The sequence below is a fragment of the Callospermophilus lateralis genome, chromosome 14, assembly GCF_048772815.1.
Source record: "Callospermophilus lateralis isolate mCalLat2 chromosome 14, mCalLat2.hap1, whole genome shotgun sequence".
NCBI lineage: Eukaryota > Metazoa > Chordata > Mammalia > Rodentia > Sciuridae > Callospermophilus > Callospermophilus lateralis.
The window spans coordinates 40401208-40415919 of NC_135318.1; the positions used below are offsets into that span (position 1 = coordinate 40401208).

Genomic DNA, 14712 nt, shown 5'->3' on the forward strand with positions numbered 1-14712 from the left:
TTTTACACTTGGTCAAGAAGGTTAAGTAAACTTCAGATAAATCTGTGCCTGACTCTAGGCCCCTGACCTGTTTTTAGAGCATTGACTTTAGAAAACTTGACACTGTAAATTCTTTCTCTTTTCCTTTGAGATGTAAATTTTTCCCAGACTCTTGTCAATTTTATAACCCAAGAATGTCTCCTGGGAGCCATCCGTTTGAAACAGAATCATTAAGAAAGATATTGCTCCTATCTCCCAGTCTCAGTGGGAGGTTAGGACCTAACTTCTGGAGCTTCGCTGAGCAAACCCAGATGGCCTCATTGCATATACAGACCTTCTCTTTCTCCTCCCAGCTATCAGGCTGTCTCCTGCAGTAAAGTCTTGGCATAGTTAAATATAATCTCTTCGGCACATTGCCATTGTCTTTACCTCTATTGCAATGATCTTGACAACAGTCTTCCTTGAGACTTGATTTCTTCAGTATCATTTCTCTCTGGCATGTCATCTTATAGATCTTTCCTTAGTGCTAATTTTTCTTGGTCTAGAATGTAAAATCCTGGAAATACTTTAATTGAAGGATCTGGTCTTTCTGAAAATTTCTTGATTAACATATTCCATTTCCTCCTCTGTTTTCTACTCTGCCTTCCTCAAAACACACACACGTTTATACTATATGTCTGAATTCTCATTTTTTTCGAAAATACATATTTAGACCTCCTGACTAATGCTTTTAACAGGCACTAAGTAGCTAAGAAGCAGTCCTTCCTTGGTAGCCATATGAATTCCCTTCTCTGGATCTCGGCAAACGGCTAAAAAATCCAGGAGAAGGATGTGCATGGTAGTCACCTCCAGTCACAAAGGACTCGGGATTCTTCTCCAGGTCACTTGTCTCTCCTAAATTAAAGATGCCTCTTTAATCCAAGGAACATTTGAGAAGACGCTTCATCTTCGTGCTTAAAAGGTCATTTATCATTCAATGAGCAAATTAGTTCACATTCTTTTTATTAATCATTGGTAAGCAATAAACCAGACTCTTTTTACCCACACATTTGAGTTGTGAAAAATCCTGGAAGAGGGCATCTATAAAAGGCATCTAAAATGAAATAGACCAAAAACACTCTTGAAAACAGATTTTGTTTTCTTGAAAGACAGCAACTTTCCTAGTCAGTGTATCTTACTTTGAAAATGAAACCTTTGGAATGTGATTGCTTGGAATATTTCTATGGCTTTTTCCTCTAAAAGTGGCTATTGTTGTTTATGAGAGACTAGAGCAGGGATAGTTATCTTTTTTTAATATTCTCACAATCTTTCTAGATCCTAGGGTCCTGAATTTAAAATGAATAAGGAGGAACCACTCTTGTATATCAACTTTATGAAACACAAAGACAATCAGACTATGGTTTTCCAAGATAAAAATACAGGCAGTAAAAAGCGATGTGTTGCTGAGCATGGTGGCACTTTCCTGTAATCCCAGCAACTCAGGAGGCTGAAGCTGAGGATTGCAAGTTCAAGGCCAGCCTCAGCAAGTTTTAGTGAGACCTAACAATTCAGCAAAACCCCATCTTAAAGTTAAAAAAATAAATAAATAAATAAAAAGAAGGCTGGGACTTAGTTCTCTTTCTCATCTTGCAAGATGACAGGGGAAAAGGCTGAGAAGCCAGACACTAAAAAGAAATCTGGAGCCAAGAAGGCAGATGCTGTTGACAAGGTTAAAAAGGAAGACCCTACAAATAAGAAACCCAAGAAAGGAAAGCCCCATTGCAGCCAAAACCCCGTCCTGGTTAGAGGAATGGGCAGATACTCCTGATCTGCTATGTATTCCCGAAAGGCCACATGCAAGAGGAAGTACTCAGGTGCTAAATCGAAGGCTGAGAAAAAGGAGGTTCTTGCTACTGTTACAAAACCAGTCAGTGGTGACAAGAATGGTGGTACCAGGGTCGTTAAGCTTTGCAAAATGCCTAGACACTACCCGACTGAAGTTGTGTGAAGAAAGCTGTTTAGTCTCGCAAAGAAACTCTTCAGTCAGCATTTGAGAAAGCTGAGAGCCAGCATCACTCCTGGGACCATCCTGATCATCCTTACTGGGTGCCACAGAGGCCAGAGAGTGGTTTTCCTGAAGCAGCTGAGCAGTGGCTTGTCACAGGACCTCCTTCCCTCAATCAAGTTCCTCCGCTTAGACCATATCAGAAATTTGTTATCACCACCTCCAGAAAGATTGATATCAACAACGTGAAAATCCCCAAACACCTCACTTCTGCTTACTTCAAGAAGGTTGAGGAAGCCCTGACACCACACAGGTGATATCTTCAGCACAGAGAGAGAGAAAGTCAAGATCACAGAGCAGCACAAGGTTGATCAGAAAGCTGTGGACTAAAACACTTTACCCAAAATCAAATCTACTGCTCAGCTCCAGGGCTACATGTGATCCATTTTTGTTCTAACAAATGGAATTTATACTTACAAATTGTTGTTCTAAATTTCTTACCAAGAATCTAATTAAATAACTGATACATTAAAAAAAAAAACAATAAAAAAAATTAAAAAATTAAAAAATTTAAAAAAAAAAAGAGGGCTGGGGATATGGCTCAGTGGCTAAGCACCCCTGGATTCAATCTCCAGTACCAAAAAAAAAAAAAAAGTATGAGGAGGGGCACTGAGTAAATCTGTTTTCAGGGTACATTTCTAGTTGGTAATTGGCTCAGTTGCCAAGACAAAATGTGAGATGAGATGATCAGCGTATCTTAAGAACTCTTAAGAGAAACAAAACATAGAGTTGATAAACAATAACTATTTTATTTAACCGTTTTAAAATTTTTGTATTCTGTTGTTTTATTATTTTTATTAATCCTCAAATTAAGTGTTATTCTTCCAGAATGCAATTAGCATTCTCTGGGAAATTGCTCCCTGATCCCATCCACTAAGTTGCCAAGTTTATACCTTGAAACCCATCTCTACCTACTCTTATACATCAGGGGATATACCTCCCTCAAGATGACCAATGTGATTTTCAGATAATTTGCAATTGACTGAGGCTTCTCAGATTAAAATAATGTGACATAATTTCTAAGCAATGAAACATCAAGCAGATGTAAGAGACATGCACAGAAAACAAAAAGGAGAGACTAAGAGGGCAGAGCATAAGAACATGGCTACCCAGAATTCTCCTCTGATTTCTGTTGTCGTCTTTGAGCCTTTGCGAGTATCCTTGATTTCTCTGAGATATACCTGTCTACTCATAATTCACACTTTTTTTTCCTAATGGGAAACCGGGTAAATTATTTTCTGTAATTCGAAAGCAAAGAGACATGAAAACACTCCTAACTATGTCTTTGTTTTATTGGCAGGAATACCAGAAAATACTTCAAAGGATTTAAAGGTCTTTTCAGTCATAGAAAACCGAGGGGGAGGCTGGACGGTGATGGTGCAGCAGGCAAGGAACCCAGGTGGAAGGGCAGATGGCTGTGGCCAGAAGGAGAGAAAATGGGCCAAGTTCTTGGTACCCATGGGGTATAGAGATGAAAAGTGAATGGAATTCTGGCCAGAAGAGACAACTGGCCCCACAGGATTCGACTGGGCAAAAGGCACTAGTCCTTCACATGGTAGCTTCACAATGTGACAGCTGCAACATTTCCTAAAGAATTCTAGGATATGACACGCAGAGGGAATCTCCCCTTTCCCCTCATGAGCAAAAAAGGCAAGAGGAAAGCAACATTAAGCAAGAACGAAAATAACTGAGCTGTCAAGAGTCCTAAACAGTGTTGCTTCATTTTCTTTGATTGTTACATTAAAATAGACAATAAAAATATAATTTTGATGATTGAAATATATTGCTCAGACCAATGAAGGGTCATATTTCTGCCACTTCTTTGATCGTCAAAAAGACTTATTTTCAAGGTCTTTCAAATTCAAATATTTTGAGCTGTTTCTTTGTTTAAAGGGAAAATGGTTACATTTGCCTTTCAGAAAAATCATTGAGTTGAGAAAAACCTGAAGGAATCAAATTTCTCAATCACGTATGAATTCTACCTGTGTTACTCTTTGCTTCATATTTTGTCTGAATGCTTTGTCTGAATATCACCTTACATCATTTGGAATAAACACATTAGTCATTGTTTTATCTGAAATACTGTCCTTTCCTCTGGCCATTGGACAAGGATATCATAAGGCCTTTTGAAATCTGTGCTAAAAGGGAAATAACTGTTAATCCTAAATCACCTCCCAGAAAGGCAAACCCATTAGTCTGACTTGGTTTACTCGTAGTAAACCCACATGATTCACTATTAGTTTTCATCATTGACAACCACCTATACCCAGGAAGATGCTGTGACACAAGACAAGTGGTTCTTCTTAGAATAAATGCTTGATAGGGATCATATTCTTTGCTGTTTGAGACCGTCTATGTGTGTTGACTATTGGCACAAAGGAACTTTTAGACACTCTATATGCTCACATTTCTTCAACCTGGATTGATCAAAACAACTGTACCTTAGGATATCACTGAGGACTTTATAATGGAAATCTCCATGAAACATGCTACAGCTGCTTAGAGAAAGAGAATCCTTCAGATCCACATTCTCCAACAGCTTTCTCTATCATTTTAAATAGGTCACTTAAAGTTCTCTGTATCAGTGCCACACATTTCATTTAGGCTGTGTTCTACTTATGAATCTGCAAAGTAGCGTATGATTTATAAGGGGAGATGATCCTGGCAGTTATATGTCAGAAACCATGTACATTGACATATCTTTCTTTAGTCTTGTCTTAGCTTTATGCAAGGGAATGGATCCGAGAAAAACCGCTAGAAGGGAAAGCCTGCATTCACATGACTAGCATTCTAGACTTACAGTGGGGTGGGGGGAAGGATATACATATTTACACCTGTGATAGATGTCTAATTTTCCCAGCAACTAAGTATATCACTTACTGGATAAATTGCTCAAAAAGGTTCTCTATATACTTTGTTATAAACATACACAGGCATCCTAATCTGTATTTGTCACTGTTATTTTCTTTAATATGTAAGTCAATTATAGCAAGCTTTAAATAGAACAGCATAAGGAGAAAATATTCTCATAATTAAAGAGAAGAGTACAGGAACTTCCTGCCAACATAAACTGTTAATTTTGAGATATGCACTCTATAGACTTTTTCCAATTTCTCTTTTCTTCAGACTTTAAGTTTTCCCCAAATTATGCCTTTAATGAAATTTTCCCATTGAGTGCAATTTTCTTACTTTAAACGACAACTACATTTTAAATCTGAAACGTCTGCAAAATCCTCATTGACAAAAGACAAGATTGAGATTAGTTCCATTTTCAGGAAATTGTGCCATCAGCACAGCAGATAACAGCAATAGATGTTTCCCTTCTCCTACTCTTAAGGGGCCTGGGATCTCATTATTGGTGCAGCTATGAAAATTGTTACTATATTCACATTTTAATATTGTCATTTATTACAGCCCTATATTAGTGTTCAAAAGAGGGGTGGGGAGTACAATGCCACACACTTTCTTTCCTACCAGAAGTTAAAATGTATTTGACTGAAAATACAGAACATAACTTCTATATTAATGCATCTTCCTGTTCCATATTCAAATGATAAAATTCACAGAGCAGCACAAGGAAAAAAAATGCAATGGAAACCTACCATCAGAAATAGAGTGTATTCTTCCAGCTTTGCACTGCAGTAGAGCACACCGAGAAGCACATTCTGAATAGCAATAGCCTAACTTCAAGCTGTATTGTCTTACATATTTCAAACCACACTTCATGTGAAAGAACAGACTGGTTATTTCCAAGATGTCTCACTGAAAACTTATTATAGTTCCAGGAAAATGAGACTTGGTGCAGTGGCAGAATAGCCGAAGGCCTTTTGCTTTTCTGACTACTATTCAAATCTTACTTGGTCCAACTTGACAGTCATTCTTTCTGAGGACACTAAGAGGCTTCTGTAAGTGGTGTGATACCTGCAGTTTTCTTCCACTTGGGATTCTGCTCTACAGCTAATGCAGGCACAAGGGACGGGAAAATATAACATTTTTACAACTATAAAAGTATTTTATTTAGTTTCCCAACTACTATGCAGTGTGGGATCACATCCAGGAGTGAAAGAGCAACGGGGTAGGAAAGTTTTTTTTGTTTGTTTTTTTGTTTTTTTTCTGAGAACAGGTAATCAGGTAGAACAGGTAATCAGGTATATTCTTTTTTTTTTAATTTTTATTCTTGGTTGTTCAAAACATTACATAGTTCTTGATATATCATATTTCACACTTTGATTCAAGTGGGATATGAACTCCCATTTTTACCCCGTATACAGATTGCAGAATCACATCAGTTGCACATCCATTGATTTACATATTGCCATACTAGTGTCTGTTGTATTCTGCTGCCTTTCCTATCCTCTACTATCCCCCCTCCCCCCCTCCCCTCCCTTCTTCTCTCTCTACCCCCTCTACTGTAATTCATTTCTCCCCCTTATATTTTTTTGTAGGAAAGTTTTTAAAAGACAGATTACAGGTTCTTCCCTCTACAGATCTGAACTGAGTATGCCCGAGTTTGGGGCCAGGAAACCTTTGTTTTGGAAATGGTCACCAAATTATATTTTTTTATCTTTATTATTTATTTATTGGTACTGGGATTGAACACGGGAGTGCATCACCACAGAGCTACATCTCCAGTCCTTTCTATTTTTGATTTTGAGACAGGGTCACACTAAATTGCAGAAGGCCTTGCTGAGCTGCTGAGGCTGGCCTCCAACTCGTGGTCCCCCTGCCTCAGCTTCCGGAGTTGCCGTTCCTAAGTTCTTATGTTGCTCGCTAAATTCCAGCTCAAGTGCCCTCCCTGGACACACTGGAGTTGAGATTAGAAGATTACTAAAAACTTAGTAGTGTGTGATCTGGGGGAAGAAGAATGGGGTAGTGGTGAAGATACAGTTTAGGATAGAGGAAGGGAATATGCCACTTCATTTAGTCACCCTCCCCCCTTTGATTGAAAAGTATCTATTTTTTTATTCAAAAAAAAAAGGAGATTACAAGAAGTTGAATGACTTGAAGTTTTACACAATATTTGTAGTAAAATTGTGGTTCAAATTCAGGCCTCCAAAACCCGTGATCTCTCCAATACATCATACTATCTATCTACCTCCTTCAGCGGTAAGGTGATATCTGTGGGTCTCAGGTTTAGAATGGCAAAACTGATGAAATTTTCCCCAAACTATGATAACTACATCATTGAATATTGCTCAAAACTGAGGAGAAGGTAAACAATTCAATAAAAATACTGGACAAAAGAAAGTAGTTAGGTTTTATTTTGGAATTATTTCTATGAATATACAAATCATTTCCTTAACACTTCATAAAGGGAAAGAACTGATATTCACTGGACTATTTTACTATGTCCAGTGGTTAGCTTCTCCTGCATGGTATACTTAAAATATACTATTTGATTTAATCTTTAAGATGAGTCTGTAAAAAGATTTTATTAACTACATTATATATACTGTAAAAGTGTGGCTTAGCAAGATTAATTTTTGCAAAATTTTATCAAGGAGTCTCGAGTTAGAACTTAGATGGTCTAACTCCAAAATCCAGTGTGTTTTCTAATATGCTATACTAGGTGCATTTTTATTTCAAACATCCATTCAGCAGAGAAATGGAAGACTGGGCATGCACTTGAGCAGCCAGGTAGAGTTCAGCACATGGAGGTACACAAGAATTTACTGTTTTCTTAATGTTTGGTTTATTTAAATGTCCTTAACGACCCCAAATCTCCCTTCTCCTTCACTCTGCAATGATGTTTTGCTATTGTTTGAATCCAAAAAGGCACATCAGCATACAATAAGCAATACCACAGATGTTTATTTTTGCTTTTTCAATTTCAGGAAGGCCTGGCATCTAAGACTGCATGCATTAGAGACCACTGTAATTATGCTGAGGACAGGTAGTTGTTCTGTATTCCCTCAGGACAGAATGAGAAATGATAAACTCCAAGTCATACTTGTGTCATTTAGATTACTAGAAAGTAATCCTTCCAAGTACTGGGAAGAGTAGTCTGATAACAAGAACTTTTGCAGTCAACTATAGAAGAGGGCCTCGGGGAATTATCTCCTTAAGAAGCCAGGACAGCTTATTATCTGACTACTATTATTCATGCACACCTCTCACTTGAAGGCAAGAGAAAGACTAAGGAACCTGGGCTTCTTTCTGCCTGTAAATTTGTATGGTACTTTAAAAACAAATTCAGAAAACATTCAACCTGCCGATATCTTATTACCTGTTTTTTTTTTTTTTTTTTTCTCTCTCTCTCTCATTTACTCTATCAGAGCAACTCCAAGAGAAAAATTGAGATAAGAAATAACAAGTTAGGTGAAAAAAAATAAGTTTTTTTTTCTAGATTTTTAATTCAGAGCAAATCTAATATGTACTTATTATTTTTTCACCCAAATTTTACCTCGAGTCAAATGTATATGAGGACAGGTATCTCTTTTCTGTTATTTAGAAATATGTCTTGTTAGGCAAGGATCATAATTTGAAGATTCACAAGGGTGAAATTAGCTAATATTGTATTTTATTCCACTTCACTTCCCTCTGAGGTTGTTACCTTCTCTGATATTTCAGAGCAGAGATTTACAAGATAGCTTCCACCACAGTGTCACATTCTCCTGCAGGAATTCCTATGGGCATAACTAGTTTAGATGTAAGAGAGGTTTTGAATCATGAATAATTCCCAGAGAACTAGCCCTAGTGCATCCCATTCTCCCAATAATTGCTACATCCAGAACTCCAAACACCACAGGGGACAAATGCCCTTTTACACTGCTATCAAGGGCCAGCCTTCTATAATTACTTTTAAATCAAGTTGGCTCAACTTTTGCATCAATCTGAATGCTAACACTGACTTTATTCAGAACTGCTAGCTCTCTCAGTTTCTTATGGATTGAATGATACAGAGAACATTTTAATTACCACCATGTTTTGTTGAGAGATTACTTTGGTAAGTTCACTTCAAGGTAAAAGTTGAGCCCATGTGCTCTCTCAGTCAATTTTTAGAGAGGAAAGGAGAAGGAATTTGATATTACTAGTATAAAGTGAGAAGGGAAGAATTTGTAGGGAGGGGGCCTGGTAGAGTGGTCAGTGGAAAAAACTCTCAGCATTTATACAGCTAGGAAAAACTTTGGTGAATAATGTGTCTGGCATTATTTTCATGTGGTTGATCTGGGGTGTGAAAAATGCCCCCCCCCCTTTATCTTTGTAAAGGAAGATCACTGACGAATTCTCTCTGGTTTACTGATGCATTTATGCAAGTGAGCTTACAGAGAAAAACGAAGAGGCCATAAATACATAGGTTTTAGAAGTATATATGCAGAGACTAATATTTCTGAAGAAAAAAAAAAAGATACACAAAAAGCTATCAATTTCTCTAGGGAGTGCTTTATCATTCCCCATGAGTCTGTAATTCTTCAAGGTCTAAGTCAAGGCCTTTTTCTCTAAGAGGCCTTTTCTGATTACCTATCCTTCAGAGATCTTCTTCCATTCTGAACCCCTATCCTCCCCCTCTCCCCCTCCCCCCCAATGCCATTTAATTTAGCATGGAATACTATCATTTCATAAGTGACTTGATATAAATAGAGGTACAAGACAATAGAATGGAATTCAGACCAAGGCCTAGCAACTATATTATCCCCTATCTACCAGTCCTGAATGATGAGGGTTTATACCACCTGCTGTGACCTAATAGGACCAGCTGCAGGGATTTATTTTCTATATACCTGTATATGTGCTTCTAGTTGTTTTGGTTACAGAGTTCATATTCACAAGTTTATTTGAAGGTTGAGTACTTTGTTTTTTGAAAACCTAACATTAGTGGGGCGGGGCCAGCATGTTTTACCAACACAGATTTGTTGTTGTTGTTGTTCAGGGTAGATTATGACAAACTTTGGAGCCAAATGCTTCATTGTTTGTGGGTAAATCTCAACAGGCTTGTTGAATTAAGCTCTACATACTCATCAATAGGCATTGCCAATAAAGATGAAAATAAAGCAAATTAATATTTTTTAAAACTCTGGGTCTTCAGAAAAATCTCTATGAGGCTTTGATGAACAAAACATCAACCAACATAAGAAGCTGCACCATTGTCTCGAGTTTGGGCATAATCATTCTCGAGGACATCTGCGGCTGACTCTTTTTCAAGCCCGGATGGCGGGGATCTGAATCAAATCCAGACTCTTTTGTTGGAAAAGATCTGAATTTTGAGATTTCCATTTAAGCTGAGAAACAGCTTTCTCCATTCAAACACAAGATGCAATTTATTTTACAGTATGAGATTAGTAGCAATGATTGGCTTTGAAATAAAGAAGTCTTGAAGGAAAAAACATCACATATAAAAAAGAATAACTTCTAAAAAACAGTAGTTCTTTGCTCAGCCAATAGAGCCACATTGCTTATTTGCAAATCGTTTTATTATTTCAGATATACTATGTAGACTGCATAAGCTCCAACATTTGGTATCTGAAAATTTCAGGGCTTTAAATTAGAAATCAGGATGGTAGAAATTAAACCTGGATTAAGGGTTTTCTAGATTAAAATACACAATTTTTAATCTAGAATGGAACCCATCTGGCAAAGTCTTAGAGTGATAATGAGTTGTTTGGGGGTCTCAGAAAGTGGCTATTAGTGGAGATTCAACTTTTCTGATGAAAATATTGAGTGAAGTTCATTCCCCTCCTTAATAAGAAGTCCACTTTTGATGGATTCATTAACAGCTTGGTCTGTAAATCTTACCTTCCCTGGTATTTTAAAGCAAATGAAATCATTCTTTGATATGTTGAGGCCCTTTCCACGCTGTTCTCAGTCAGCATTTCAACCTAAGCGCCTATTTAGGAAGTAAATAAAAAGAAAGAACATGCTTTCTGTTTTCCATCCTAAAAATTTGTCTCACATGTGCAGTTACTTGGCTTTGGGGTCCACTAAAGCCTCTGGTCTCTGCAAACAAAACATATTCACGCTATGTCTTCCAACAACCCAGCCAACCTCTATCCTCTGGTTCCCAGACCTTCACAGTGGTGGGGGACAAGGTAGAAAAGCTAGATTTGGCAACAGAGGGAAAATACCCAAGTGGTAGGTTATTGCCACAATATACAGCATCATCTAAGTTCAAATAGTGGCTATTTTTAGGGGCAGTGGGAAATGCCTGCAAACATGTAAGAAAAAATTAGGACATGATTATTCTATGAAACCGAAGGGGTACAAGAACAAGGGAAGTTAGAGTTTTGTTTTCAAGGGGATAACAGAAATATTTAGGTTGAATATAGGTACCTTTTTTTTTTTTTAATGACAGATAACAAATTAGAAGGGTGCTATGTGGAAGGTGTCAACCAAAGGACTTGCCAGTAATAATGTGGGCAAGATACAGATCACAACGCACACAGCTAGCTGCCCATCAAGTGAAAACCTTCAGCCCAAGGAGAAACTACTTCTACCTGTATTTCTACTTTTAATACCCAGAATATCATTTCTCTCAAAAAACTGATATCTATGTACTTTTATGTTTTATTTGCATATGGACTTATCCACTAAAACTTAGAGATAAATATTTATGGATAAGTACATATATCCCCTTGTAAACACTAATATAACATATCTTCCCCTCTTATGATTTAATTCAGTATGAGAAATTATCTTCATTTTTGTTCTTTCTGAAGTCCTCCTCCATTATACAGCTTTTCCTTGAAGAGGAGTAAGAAGATGATGATGAGTCTCTCAATCAGTCCCTAATTATTTAGTAGTCATGCACAACCTGATCACCATTGTGTTGGACACTTTGTTGATAAATAACAACAACAACAACAAAATGTTTTGAATTTTTTTTTTTTAGAACCAGGGATTGAACTCGGGGGCACTCAGACACTGAGCCACATCCCGAGCCCCATTCTGTATTTTATTGAGAGACAAGGTCTCACCGAGTTGCTTAGCACCTTGCTTTTGCTAAGACTGGTTTAACTCATGATCCTCCTGCCTCAGCCTCCAGAGCTGCTGGGATTACAGGTATTCATCACCAGGCCCAACAGAACAATCTTAAAAGACACAACCAATGTTACAACATCAGGAAAAAGAAAACAGAACTCTAAGGCAAGTCACTTGTCTCTCTGGCTCTCTGTTTGCTTGATTCAAGCATTTGAAGTTAGGTAAGTAACAGCAGCTTAGTATTTTTATCCCAAAAATCATGGAAAAGAGGCTAAATATGATTTTAGAAAAAAGAGTGGTCATAAGAAGATTCTGTGGCTTGAGGTGGGATCTGAAGACACGCTAAAAAGAAAGGAGTGTTTGGTTGACAAGATGAGAGAGAAAGGTCATAAGGACACAGAAAGGCTTGGACCTGGACATTGAGTAGGGCATGAGGGCACTTGGGAGAGGACACTAACCTCTTCCTGTAGGAAAGAGTGGGTTTGCAGCGAAAAGGCTGAAGGGAAGACCAGACCAAGTTTAGATTTGATGCACAAGCAAATCATTCATTCATTCATTCCACCCTGCCTGAGTTTCATGTGCCAGGGCCAAAGACCTGCAGCCTCAGAGCAAGATAGACATATCTGGCCCGAGACCACATGGAGAAGACGCTGAACCTACAAGGCCAGCCAGACGTAGAACTCTTTCCCAGTTTGGACTCTGCACATTCCACTTGACGTAATTACCAAGATGTATCAATCTCTGATTTTCCAAATGAGAAAGGTAAAATTCAAATGGGTCAAGGATTTCACTAAAACCACACAGTTGGCAGGTCTTGAGCTAGAAATAGTATATACTAATTCACATCATACCCCCCCGCCACTTTATTGTGTTAGAGATTTTCAAGATGCTGCAATTTCTATTATATCTATAACTAGATAAGCATTTACTTCGTGGTCTTGGTTTCCACAATCCGAATTATTTGCATCTATAATTTATTTGCGAATGAAAGCAAAGCATTACAAAGAGGTAATAAAAGGAATGCAGGGTGTGGTTATAGCAGTGATTAATCATAATCCTAAATCCCAGCTGGTTCGAATCAAGCAGGTATTTTATTCTACTGTTTGTGACAAAGAAAATAATAAATTTAGGTGGATAATAAATCTATTTCTATATTAGTCATAGGCCTAAATCAGATTCTATGTTTAGTCAATTGAATATATTATTTCCTTAAGAAATATTCTCAGAAATATTTTACAATAATAAAGTAGGAGTGAGTTACAGGGTCAGAGATATTAAACTTTTAAGGAATTTTTGAGTACTTTTGTGTTGTGGTATCTTACATATATTTGGGTATAGAATGCATTGGAGAACAGACACACTCCAATATCCTTTGAAGCTTCTCTTTGGACGCACCCTTAGTTAAGAAGACTGATTTAGTTCAACCATTTAATTTTACAGGTGGGAGCATTTGTCTCAGCATTGTGACTTAAAGTTACAACTGATGTAGAGGGTCCTGAGTCAGGCAAGAAAATACTCTAGGCATCTGTATGTTAATTTCAATTAAATTTCCATTGCAAGATTGGCAATTTAGCTAACAGTCTCTGGGCTTTGGGTTCCTCTTATCTAAAGCAAAATGATCACAGTTATAAACAGCAACTATTTTATTGAGTACCCACCATGTTAGTTACACACACTTTACATATATTTTTTTTTCAGTTGTTACTAACAATATTTGTAGCAGATATAAATCACCTTTTTACAGGTAAGAAAACAATTAGGGTACTCTTGTACATTGCTGGTGGGACTACAAATTGGTGCGGCCAATTTGGAAAGCAGTATGGAGATTCCTGGGAAAGCTGGGAATGGAACCACCATTTGACCCAGCTATTGCTCTTCTCAGACTATTCCCTGAAGACCTTAAAAGAGTGCACTACAGGGATACTGCCATATCGATGTTCATAGCAGCACAATTCACAATAGCTAGACTGTGGAACCAACCCAGATGCCCTTCAATAGATAAATGGATAAAAAAAATGTGGCATTTATACACAATGGAGTATTACGCAGCACTAAAAAATGACAAAATCATGGAATTTGCAGGGAAATGGATGGCATTAGAGCAGATTATGCTAAGTGAAGCTAGCCAATCCTTAAAAAACAAATGCCAAATGTCTTCTTTGATATAATGAGAGCAACTAAGAACAGAGCAGGGAGGAAGAGCAGGAGGAAAAGATCAACCTTAAACAGAGACATGAGGTGGGAGGGAAAGGGAGAGAAAAGGGAAATTGCATAGAAATGGAAAGAGACCCTTATTGTTATACAAAATTACACATAAGAGGTTGGGAGGGGGAAGGGAAAAAAACAAGGGAAAGAATTAAATTACAACAGATGGGGTAGAGAGAGAAGATGGGAGGGGAGAGGAAGGGGGATAGTAGAGGATAGGAAAGGCAGCAGAATAAAACAGTTACTAATAGGGCATTATGTAAAAATGTGAATGTGTAACCGATGTGATTCTGCAATCTGTATTTGGGGTAAAAATGGGAGCTCATAACCCACTTGAATAGAATGTATGAAATATGATATGTCAAGAGTTTTGTAATGTTTTGAACAACCAATAAAAAAAACAAAATTAGGAAAAAAAAACAATTAGCAATGAAAACTTGCCTCATGTATAGTAAAAGAGGATTCAGAATTTGCATCATAATCTTCAAAACCTGTGCCCTCCTCCAAGATACACAAAGCCCTCTATGCCATGAATTAAGACAGCCTCAATTATCTGCCCTACTTCTAAC

General features: G+C 37.6%; 1 protein-coding gene and 1 pseudogene across 33 annotated transcripts in view; one reads left to right on the forward strand and one right to left on the reverse strand.

Moving 5' to 3' along the window:
• Positions 1-14712, reverse strand: part of Nrxn1 (neurexin 1) — a 1060252-nt gene that overhangs the window by 877712 nt on the left and 167828 nt on the right. The gene's annotated exons all lie outside the window — the stretch shown is intronic.
• LOC143380614 (large ribosomal subunit protein eL6 pseudogene) lies at positions 1613-2455 on the forward strand (annotated as a pseudogene).